This window comes from Nymphaea colorata, chromosome 11, assembly GCF_008831285.2.
Source record: "Nymphaea colorata isolate Beijing-Zhang1983 chromosome 11, ASM883128v2, whole genome shotgun sequence".
Taxonomy (NCBI): Eukaryota; Viridiplantae; Streptophyta; class Magnoliopsida; order Nymphaeales; family Nymphaeaceae; genus Nymphaea; species Nymphaea colorata.
Window position 1 is genome coordinate 601,260 of NC_045148.1, and position 9,293 is coordinate 610,552.

Here is a 9,293-nt window from a genome sequence, read left to right on the forward strand (position 1 = left end):
ATAATGGATGCAAACATGAAAATTAGACTTAGATATGGGAGTTGGACCAGGAATACAAAATGGAGATCTACACAAAGCATGAACTTGGACGGGCTTTAAGCTGGGCTAGGTGCATTCAAGCTGCCTGACATGGACTGGACATGGGCTAGGTTAAGTTTTGAAAAACTGGGATCAAACTTAGGTTGGATGCCGGTTACTAGGCTCAGCCTCGGTGCTGTTTTTGAAAAACCATTGTTTAATGAGAAATAAAGGTGTGCTGAGCCTGGGCTTGGGTGTACAAAATTCATATGAATGTACATAAAAAAGCTAACTTAAGTTCATGTGGCTTTTAAGTTAGGTTTTATGAATACACATGCATGGTGACAAATAACCAAAATACCGTTGTGTGTGATTTTGGGCTAAAAATAAGTTCAAATAATAGGATTGGTTTGAACTAAGGTTCTACGAATCAAAGAAAATAATAAACCAAGATATATGTGACCTATACCTTATGTTTATGCACAAGAATACAGCTTAAAGGGAAATGACCATTTGACCACTGTGAGTATTTCTGGAGCTTTAGATGAGTTTTCTCTATCTAACTGAACCAATCTACGGTAGGCTCCTAAATTGGCTCTAGTTAAAATCTTGCCAAAAATTCCTTCTGGATTTCTCTAAAAATCAACAATAAATTCCATGCCATATATGTCTAGTTTATAACAAGAAATAAAAAAGGGCCATAAAAATTTGATTTTTATTAGAATTTCAATAGTTGGAGCTGAGGGTGCTTGGAGAAGCAACTTACCTACACAGATATGCGGAAAGATCGAAAAAAAATTTGATTTAGTGCATAAACATAAGGTATAGGTCACTCTATCACATTGAGATCAAATTCAACTCAAATCCCTAAAAACATGGGAGAGAAAGAGCTCATAACTGAGTTGAACTCTTATCGGGATGAATGAACTCAAACCCAACTATGAGAAGATTGGTTTAGACACGATAAACATATTCCCTGAAACTTGGTTGAATGACTCAAAATAAGTGAAATAAAACTCACTCCATGGTAAACTTGTTTTGGACTTGATGGAGCTAAATATTAGTTTTAAGATATGTGAGCTAATTTGAGCTATAGGGGAGTTGATTTCAGGTTCAGAAAACCATAGTGAGCTGACTGGCGATTCCTAGGATCACTAAAATTGAGAAACAACTTAATTTCTCAAATGTTTAGGCAATTCTCAAAAAGTGTGGTGAAAATCCCTACTTTTCAATAGGGGTGCAACGTGGTGGCCTAAGCGATATGTGTCAAGGTGTTCAATGCTAGAATGAAATATACTTGTGTGGTCCAGAACCTAGTTCTTGAAATTTGACATCTTAAGGTGAAGGGTGAAAATGCTTGTGGGTTTATGAAATGCTTGTGAGATGCTCATGAACTTGTTAAAATGCTTGTAAAATTTGATAAAATTCCTTTGCTTGTATCTTTTATATTTTGTAAGGACTGGTATGATTTCATTTATAGCAAGACCAAAATCTTTTAACGAATATCATGAGATTCGTTTGAGACAATAAAATTTTCTATTTCCAAATGATAAGCCAAGAAGAATTGCTCTGTATGTCATAGGGTTTCTTAGTGCTTGATTATCACTGTCCTAACTTCCTTTGTAATCATAAGAAGCTTACGTTTTTATTTATTAGAAAATTCTTGACTAGCGATCTTGGCTTTCCAAACAGACATTTTTCTTGTTTTGAAATGTTTCTTGAATTCAACCATTTTGGCTATTCTCATTCTTGTTCTTGTTTTCTTGACATTTAGACCAACCTTCACCTATAGGGAAAATACCTCACCACTGCATAGGATACTACAAGGCTCCATTGTCTCAATGGTAATATAACTTTGTCATGTGCAATGTCATGTATATCGGGCTTTGTATTGAACAATTGCAATGAGTTTTGGGTCAGAAGCTCCCAGGCTAGTTGGCCTTAGGGTACTAGGTGTGGAACACCTCTCCAACTTAGTTGTTTGAGGTCAAAAGGTTTTAAAAGACATAACCAGGCAAATGTTCATGGATCAAACAACTTTATAGGATAGTCTTAATTCAACTTTATTCCTATATGATACTTTCGAGTGCACATCCAGTGGAATGACTACACTTGCCCTAAGCCCATCGATCAACACACACTTTTATTTTGATTTTACTTATTTTGCCTGACTTAGCTTAGTCTCTTGTTTTCTAATTGTTTTTGATAAACTATTGTTTTACTAGGAAATTAAAACCGGTGACTTTTCCTAGACTTTGATTCTTTCTATTTCCTTGAGCTCTCGTGTTAACACCACAAATTTGTTCATTCAATTGTGGAAGGCAATTCCAGAAATTTTACAAAGAATTCCACAACAATGACTATGAAAATTCTCAATTTCAAACTAAATTTCAAACCCAAACTCAATTTAGGTTTGAATCATGAATTTAAGTCGTAGTACAAATCCCAATGTAGGATTATAAGTCGAAATCTCATTCTAGTGTACAATACTGAATCCTAATTAGGGTTTGCAACCCAATTCTATTTGCAATTGTCATTTGAAATCCAAATCTGAATTAGAAATCCAAAACTAGATCCAATTAGATATCCAAAATATCATGTGGGACCCACATGTGGACCCATGCGTAGGCCCACCCAAAGGTGGTGCCAAACCTAGTAGGCTACATCAAACTTGAACCCATTGAACACATCAATCAATCTAGTCATGGACCAAAAAAGTCTTTGACTAAACCCTTCATAGCTTTGACTAAGCTTAGTCGAAGCATAATCAAAATTGAACTTACCAAAAACATATTTCAATGTTGTCTAAGAGTCAAAATCATCAAACTTTGTTGAATTTATTCAAAGTCAAAAGGGTGAATTGGACATTGACCATGGTCAAACTTTCCAGTTAATTTAATTTTAGGACAAAATTATCCCTCTCAATCGAGATCAACCTATAAAACCCTAATTTAGGGTTTTAAGAAATCAATTACGCCTTTAAACTTTTAAGCCATACAAGTCAAATATAAAGCCATACAATCACAATTAGGGTTTTGACCAAATCAAACCCATCTTCAAACAATTTTGGATGAAAATGTCCTTTACAATTCAATTTAACACCATGAATTTAAAATCAAATTGAATTTATAAGTAAGCAAGTCTATAATTCAATGAAATTTAAATTCAGGTCATTAGGTGAAAGCCTAGTAGACCCAAGTCAAACTCGAACATAGCCAAGAGAGCGAGTGTTCGAAGTCAAAGTCAAAGGATTTCCTCATCAAAAGTTTGACTTATAATTTGAAACTAGGTTTAAAACCCAAAGTTTTAAATTAAAGTCACAATTGGGCTTGGGTCAAAGTCAAGTTGGACTTGACCTACCCAAACCCACCTAGCTCATGCATGTGCGCTAGGTGAGACTGCTCATGAAATAAATAAGATTAAAATTTCTTGGGAATTGGCATGGGTGATGTGGAAGCCACATCACCCAAGCAATGATGATCATGTTTCCACCTAAGTGACCAACCATTGGTTGGTTCATGCCACCTCACAAGGGTAGACCAGCCCAAGGATGTCACATCAAAATAATGTCTCGCAAGGAGAGGATTTTTCTTTTTCAAAAACTTTTTGCTCCCCATTTTAGGCAAAATTCAAGTAAAAAAGAAATAAAATAAAGAAAAATCTATTTAAATCCCCTTAAGGTCTGTTGGCGGGGGGGGGGGGGGGGGATATTTTCTTGTTGTAACACTTGTGCTCTCTCTCTTTCTTTTCCTATACTTGCAGCGAAGAGGAAGAAGAAGAAGAGCTAGCATTGTCCAAGCTTTCTCCCTCTTTCTCCCATTTCCTTGCTTGTAGATTTGCTAAGTTAGGGTACTTCATTGGACTCTTGCTTAGGATTTCTAGTACAAGGAAGATTATCTTTATCTCTGATTTTCAGCGCAAAGACCCTCTTTTTCCAGCTTGCTAAGCTCAAATCCAAGATTGGATTATTGTTTAGCATTGCTTGATTTAGAGAACAAGCAAAGATAGGTTTTAAACACTAAGGCTGACCACCAGGTGGGGGTGATTCTAGCTTGTTCATTTATTTTGTTTCTTGCTATTTATTTTCAAGTTCAATATTCATGGGAGGGTTTCCTTTTAAGTTCTTATTCATGTCTGGGAATAATGTCCAGCTAGGTTGAGCTACAATCTAATGTACGTTTTAATGCATTCTTCAAGCATGAATCAGGTTTTCTAAAAAGACAACCCATGAATCTATTTTCTAAAAAGGAAAAGGGCCACAAAGCCACACCCCTTTCAAAAATAACTTGCCTAAACCCACTTTCAACTCCCAAGCATGAGAGGATTTCATGGTGAGAGAGTGATTTATGTTTGCTGTAATATATAATCTAATGACCTATTAGGAATGGATGCATTCTCATGAATGTGTTCCACCCTCACATGGCAAAAATCATAAAGAAATTTGCTTGAACATTCTCTTAATTTTTTCTATTTTGACTAATTTTGATTCATGCATTCATGATCTAATTAATTAAGGGTGGTGGTGGAGATCAGAAACTTGTTTTCACTCTTTCTACATAAAAAAAACCCTGCCATGAATCATTATGGTTTGTGTGCTAAGAGGTCCTATATATATATATATATATATATATATATATATATATATATATATATATATATATATATATATTTATATCATCTTATTAAAACTAATTTTTCCTCTTTAAAATCAGGTTGGAACAACATTTCCAAACTGGTTTAAAGAAAGCAAATCTTCATTTTGGTATTTGTAGTTCAAAACTATAAAATGATTTAATATTTAATCTCAAAACCTTGCCTATTCCAGTAATACATGTGTAAAAGTGCATGCATATTACTGAAATCAGACCTTTATGTCATGAAATTTAGCTTAAAACTTCATAGTTTAAAGCTATTGCAAAGTTAATTTTCAGCTATGACTTGGCTATTTTCCATAGAACTAGAGAAAGTTCCAATCTCATTTAAACCGGCACCCTAAGAACATTTTTAGGAGTTGTTGGTTTCATTCATACATTTATAGATTTGCATGGGTTAATCAACATCACAAAATGCTTCAAAGTCATATTAAAAATCTAATCTTTATTTTTCCCAAAAGATGAGATCAAATGTATGGAAATAGTCCAAGGAATGGATGAATATTTTAGTAAAAAAAATATGAAATCTAATTTGATTTTAGAAAAGAAAGTTTCCAAAAACTTCATGTCTAAGCCCAAAATGAGTGCCCAACATGAATGAGAGCATGTCCTCAAGAGGAACATTCCTCTTGCTGATTTGCATGCTTAACTTATGAAAATTTGAGCAAAATTTCAATGATTTGTCATCACCTTTTAAGGAACAAAGTCTCTGAGAATCGACTTTTCTGATTTTCAGCTATATAAATTAGTATAAAACCTAATTTTATGGCTATTTGAGACAAAAGGATGTTTTCCATGTCTCCCACATATTATATAGATTGATTACAATATCATTTACCAAATTTTCATAATTTTGATGATTTTATGTTGAGTCTCAAGCTTGTGAACTGCATCTCTAACTCTTGCGCTTAATCATATATCAAACTCACTTAGAGAGAGTCCTACATTCTAACTAAAAGTCAATCTTTGTATGTGTGGATTATGAAATTAATGTTTACGTTGAATGAAAGTTGAGATATTATGAGAGGGAGAAGAATGAATGTCTCATATAGTTTATCTTCTTCTTTCATGCATTCATACACACCAAAATCAATTGCACACATGCATATTCTCAAGAAATTAAGTGAATTTATTTTAAATTGCAGAAACTGAACAAGTCATATTGAAATAAGAATGTAGAAATCTCATTTGGTTCTGAAATAGGACATAGATCCACCAAGGTATTGAGAAGCGGTGTAGTATCACATAAAAGTTTGGAAACTTATGTAATAGGGTTGATCCACTAAGGTATTAAGCAGCAGTGTAGTATCAGATCCACTTATGTAGTCCTTTTTTCTTATCGAAGAAAGTCTTTTTCAAAGATTTTATATGAATTTCTAGACGAAATTGAGAGAGTTTACTTTTGGAAAACTCTAATGGTAGAGGGAGATATCTATGCTTCATTCTTCTTAGAGTGGGAGAAGAGATAAAACTGATTATTGATCCAAATCAGAGTTTGAAACTCCTGTAATTAACTTAACCTCTTCAGGTTATTTGATTTGGCTAATCCAAGAAGGGATAGATCTCCGATAAATCTCATTCAGCTAGATACGGTAGATTGAGAAAGATGTAACACCAAAAAAGAGTTGACTGCTGAGCCGTATGAGGCAGGAAACTCTCAAGTACAGTTCTAAGGGAAGGAACTGACCTACCTATTCTGACCCTGGAGAAGAGGCCATCCGACAGGGAGATTTAGAAATTGCGACGGCTTGGTTCGATCAAGCTGTTGAGTATTGGAGACAAGCAATAGCACTTACTCCTGGTAATTATATTGAAGCACATAATTGGTTGAAGATCATATAACAGTTCAAATATGAACACTTTCTTTTTGAATTGAATTCACTTAAATTGTTTGTTGGATCCATCAAATAGATTGTTGCCTTGGGGAAACTGATAGAGGAATTTCATTATATCCCTTCTAAGATCATTCTTGTTATTTCATTTGGTACCTTATAGGGGTAGATGATATATGCATATGGCACATATTCTTCCTTTCTCTTAGCAATTGCTAACTAATAAAAAAGATGCCCAAAATTGATTTCGGGATATTTCTTATCTTAGTCATTAGTAATGACTAATGAGAAATCTTGTGATTTGTAATGGCGTAATACATTGCATGTAATGTAGCATACAAGTAGAACCATCTAGGCACTCATACATCCAAAAGATGAGTAGACCAGGTTGGGCCAAAAAGTTGTTTTTGGCTTGTGTCGGGAAGGGATTTACAAAGAAAATGGTCCGTTGAGAACCTCATAGATATGTCATGATAGATCCAAACACTTGCCCCCGATAGACTTCTATATTATAATTGCTCAAGTGAATAACTAAGGAAAATTGTGGGGGATAGAAAGGAACTGATCATAAATATATATTTCTCAAAGGTTCACTAATCACTTTACTGTTTGTTGGTGGGTCTCTTCGTATATGTTGTTCGGAAAGAGGAGGACCCAATGATTATTCGTTCGTCGGAACCAGAAGTGAAGATTTTGTTGGATAGGGATCCCATAAAACGTCACTCGAGGAATGGGCCAGACCCAGCCATTTCTCAGGGACAATAGTTGAGGGCCCTGATACTACCACTTGGATCTGAAACCTACATGCTGATGCTCACAATTTCGTAAGACATACCAATGATTTGGAGGAGATCTCCTGAAAAATATTTAGTTCTCATTTCGATAAACTATTCATCATCTTTCTTTGGTTGAGTAGCAAGTGGCAAGTATTTCCGTGGGGCCCGTTTTTCCAATTATGAAGCATGGTTGAGCGACCCTACTCACATCAGACCCAGTGCCCATGTGGTTTGGCCGGTAGTGGGTCAAGAAATATTGAATGGCGATGTAGGTGGTGGTTTCCAAGGAATACAAATATCCTCTGGATTTTTTTGGATTTGGCGAGTGTCGGGAATAACTAGTGAATTACAACTTTATTAAACTGCAATTGGAGCATTGATCTTTGCAGCGTTAAAGCTTTTTGCTGGTTGGTTCCATTATCACAAAGCTTCTCCAAAATGTAGAATCATGTTGAACCACACTTAGCAGGGTTACTAGGACTTGGGTCTCTTTCTTGGGCAGGGCATCAAGTACATGTATCTTTACCTATTAACCAACTTCTGAACGCTGGGGTGGATCCTAAGGAAATTCCACTTCCTCATGAATTTATTTGAATTGGGATCTTTTGGCTCAACTTTATCCTAGTTTTGCAGAGGGAGCAACCCCGTTTTTCACCCTAAATTGGTCAAAATACACATAATTTCTTACTTTTCATGGATGATTAGATCCAATAAAAGGAGGTCTATGGCTAACCGATATTGCACACCATCATTTGGCTATTGCAATTCTTTTCCTGATAGCTGGTCACATGTATAAGACAAACTTGGTCATGACTTGAAAGATATTTTAGAGGCTCATAAGGGTCTGTTTACAGGTGAGGGCCATAAGGGCCTCTATGAGATCCTAACAATGTCATGGCATGCTCAATTAGCTCTGAATTTTGCTATGTTAGGTTTTTTAACCATTGTAGTAGCCCACCATATGTACTCTATGGCCCCTTATCCATACCTAGCTACTGATTATGGTACACAACTTTCGTTGTTCACACAACACATGTGGATCAGTGGATTTCTCATAGTTGGTGCTGCAGCACATGCAGCAATCTTGATGGTAAGAGACTATGATCCAACTATGATACAACGATCTATTAGATCGTGTCCTTAGACACCAAGTTGCAATCATGTCACATCTTAATTGGGTGTGTATAGTGGTTACAATTATCTACGTTCCCAATGTGCCTACGATGTAGCACCAGGTGGATTGCTAGCTAGTGTGGTTCTAGGCTTTCACAGTTTTGGCTTGTATATTCATAATTATACTATGAGCGCTTTGGGGCATCCCAAAGATCTGTTTTCAGATACCGCTATACAATTACAACCTATCTTTTCTCAATGGATATAAAACACTCAGGCTTTATTACTTAGAGCAACAGCTCCTGGTGCAATCGCGGGCACCAGCTTGACTTGGGGGGTGGTGATTTAGTAGCAGTAGGCGGCAAAGTAGCTTTGTTACCTATTCCACTGGGAACCACAGATTTTTGGTACATTACATTCATGCATTTACGATCCATGTAACTACATTGATACTACTGAAAGGTGTTCTATTTGCCTACAGTTCTCGTTTAATACTTGATAAAGCAAATCTTGTTTTTGATTTCCCTTGTGACCGACCCAGAGGAGGGGGAACATGCCAAGTCTCTGCCTGGGATCATGTCTTTCTAGGTCTATCCTGGATGTTCAATGTGATTTTGCTAGTAATTTTCCATTTCAGCTAGAAGATGCAGTCAAATATTTGGGGTAGTATACGTGATCAAGGGGTAGTAACTCATATAACGGGGGGAAACTTTGCACAAACTTCCATTACAATTAATGGGTGGATAAGAGAATTTTTATGGGCATAGTCCTCCCAGGTAATCTAGTCTTATGGCTCTTCATTATCCACCTTTGGTCTTTTCTTCTTAGGTGCTCATTTTGTGTGGGCCTTCAGTTTAATGTTTCTATTTAGTGTTAGTGGTTATTGGCAAGAACTCATTTAA

At 35.9% G+C, this 9,293-nt stretch overlaps 1 pseudogene; it reads left to right on the forward strand.

Moving 5' to 3' along the window:
• Positions 1-7,159: 7,159 nt before the first annotated feature.
• On the forward strand, positions 7,160-9,058 carry LOC126410533 (photosystem I P700 chlorophyll a apoprotein A1-like; annotated as a pseudogene).
• Positions 9,059-9,293: the final 235 nt, after the last annotated feature.